Source organism: Triticum dicoccoides, chromosome 1B (assembly GCF_002162155.2).
Source record: "Triticum dicoccoides isolate Atlit2015 ecotype Zavitan chromosome 1B, WEW_v2.0, whole genome shotgun sequence".
Classification (NCBI taxonomy): Eukaryota; Viridiplantae; Streptophyta; class Magnoliopsida; order Poales; family Poaceae; genus Triticum; species Triticum dicoccoides.
Genome location: NC_041381.1, coordinates 52,322,867 through 52,326,204, shown reverse-complemented (window position 1 = coordinate 52,326,204; position 3,338 = coordinate 52,322,867).

Sequence of the window (3,338 nt, the reverse complement as noted above, 5' to 3'; positions counted from 1 at the left end):
TACTAGTGACACTTTGTTTGTCTATGTATTCACACATGTACTAAGTTTCCGGTTAATACAATTCTAGCATGAATAATAAACATTTATCATGATATAAGGAAATATAAGTAACATCTTTATTATTGCCTCTAGGGCATATTTCCTTCAGTCTCCCACTTGGACTAGAGTCAATAATCTAGATTACATAGTAATGATTCTAACACCCATGGAGTCTTGGTGCTGATCATGTTTTGCTCGTGAGAGAGGCTTAGTCAACGGATCTGCAATATTCAGATCCATATGTATCTTGCAAATCTCTATGTCTCCCTCCTTGACTTGATAGCGGATGGAATTGAAGTGTCTCTTGATGTGTTTGGTTCTCTTGTGAAATCTGGATTCCTTTGCCAAGGCAATTGCACCAGTATTGTCACAAAAGATTTTCATTGGACCTGATGCACTAGGTATGACACCTAGATCGGATATGAACTCCTTCGTCCAGACTCCTTCATTTGCTACTTCTGAAGCAGCTATGTACTTCGCTTCACTTGTAGATCCCGCCACGACGCTTTGCTTAGAACCGCACCAACTGATAGCTCAAACGTTCAAGATAAATACGTATCCGGTTTGTGAGTTAGAGTCATCCGGATCAGTGTCAAAGCTTGCATCGACGTAACCATTTACGACGAGCTCTTTGTCAGCTCCATAAATGAGAAACATATCCTTAGTCCTTTTCAGGTATTTCAGGATGTTCTTGACCGCTGTCCAGTGATTCACTCCTTGATTACGTTGGTACCTCCCTGCTAAACTAATAGCAAGGCACACATCAGGTCTGGTATACAGCATTGCATACATGATAGAGCCTATGGCTGAAGCATAGGGAACACCTTTCATTTTCTCTCGATCTTCTGCATTGGTCGGGCATTGAGTCTGACTCAACTTCACACCTTGTAACACTGGCAAGAACCCTTTCGTTGCTTGATCCATTTTGAACTTCTTCAAAACTTTATCAAGGTATGTACTTTGTGAAAGTCCAATTAAGCGTCTTGATCTATCTCTATAGATCTTGATTCCCAATATATAAGCAGCTTCACTGAGGTCTTTCATTGAAAAACTCTTATTCAAGTATCCTTTTATGCTATCCAGAAATTCTATATCATTTGCAATCAACAATATGTCATCCACATATAATATTAGAAATGCTACAGAGCTCCCACTCACTTTCTTGTAAAACCATATGCTTTGATCACACTATCAAAACGTTTATTCCAACTCCGAGATGCTTGCACTAGTCCAGATGGATCGCTGGAGCTTGCACACTTTGTTAGCATCCTCTGGATTGATAAAACCTTCAGGTTGCATCATATACAACTCTTCTTCCAGAAATCCATTCAGGAATGCGGTCTTTACATCCATTTGCCAAATTTCATAATCATAAAATGCAGCAATTGCTAACATGATTCGAACGGACTTAACAATCGCTACAGGTGAGAAAGTCTCATCGTAGTCAACTCCTTGAACATGTCGAAAACCTTTCGCAACAAGTCGAGCTTTGTAGACAGTAATATTACCGTCAGCGTCAGTCTTCTTCTTGAAGATCCATTTATTCTCGATGGCTTGCCGATCATCGGGCAAGTCAACCAAAGTCCACATTTTGTTCTCATACATGGATCCTATCTCACATTTCATGGCATCAAGCCATTTCGCGGAATATGGGCTCATCATCGCTTCCTCATAGTTTGTAGGTTCGTCATGGTCAAGTAACATGACCTCTAGAATAGGATTACCGTACCACTCTGGTGTGGATCTTATTCTGGTTGACCTACAAGGTTCGGTAGTAACTTCATCTGAAGTTTCATGATCATCATCATTAGCTTCCTCACTAATTGGTGTAGGAGTCACAGGAACAGATTTCTGTGATGAACTACTTTCCAATAAGGGATCAGGTACAATTACCTCATCAAGTTCTACTTTCCTCCCACTCACTTCTTTCAAGAGAAACTCCTTTTTCTAGAAAGGATCCATTCTTAGCAACGAATGTCTTGCCTTCGAATCTGTGATAGAAGGTGTACCCAACAGTCTCCTTTGGGTATCCTATGAAGACACATTTTCCCAATTTGGGTTCGAGCTTATTAGGTTGAAGCCTTTTCACATAAGCATCGCAGCCCCAAACTTTAAGAAACGACAACTTTGGTTTCTTGCCAAACCACAGTTCATAAGGTGTCGTCTTAACGGATTTAGATGGCGCCCTATTTAACGTGAATGCAGCCGTCTCTAAAGCATAACCGCAAAATGATAGCGGTAAATTAGTAAGAGACATCATAGATTGCACCATATCTAATAAAGTGCGGTTACGACATTCGGACACACCATTACGCTGTGGTGTTCCGGGTGACGTGAGTTGCGAAACTATTCCACATTGTTTCAAATGAAGACCAAACTCGTAACTCAAGTATTCTCCTCCACGATCAGATCGTAGAAACTTTATTTTCTTGTTATGATGATTTTCCACTTCACTCTGAAATTCTTTGAACCTTTCAGATGTTTCAGACTTATGTTTCATTAAGTAGATATACCCATATCTGCTTAAATCATCTGTGAAGGTGAGAAATGATACATCTCCATCGTATCTACTTTTCCAAACACTTTTGCCCTTGTTTTGGACTCTAATTTGCATGATTTGAATGGAACTAACCCGGACTGACGCTGTTTTCAACAGAACTGCCATGGTGTTATTTTTGTGCACAAATAAAAGTTCTCGGAATGACCTGCAAATCCATGGAGATAACTTTTGGAAAATATAAAAAATATTGGTGAAAGAACCAAGGTCAGGGGGCCCACACCCTGTCCACGCGGGTGGGGGGCACGTCCCCTCCCCTGGGCGTGCTCCCTATCTCGTGGGCCCCCTCATGCTCCACCGACCTCAACTCCAACTCCATATATTCCGTTTCATGCAGAAAAAATTCAGAGAGGAAGTTTCATCGCGTTTTATGATACGGAGCCGCCGCCAAGCCCTAAAACCTCTCGGGAGGGCTGATTTGGAGTCCGTTCGGGGCTCCAGAGAGGGGGATTCGTCGCCGTCGTCATCATCAACCATCCTCCATCACCAATTTCATGATGCTCACCGCCGTGTGTGAGTAATTCCAGCGTAGGCTCGCTGGACGGTGATGGGTTGGATGAGATTTACCATGTAATCAAGTTAGTTTTGTTAGGGTTTGATCCCTAGTATCTACTATGTTATGAGATTGATGTTGCTATGACTTTGCTACGCTTAATGCTTGTCACTAGGGTGAAAGGACCACGATGTCGCCTAGAGGGGGGTGAATAGGAGTTTTAAAATCTTTTAAGGATCTGGCAATATC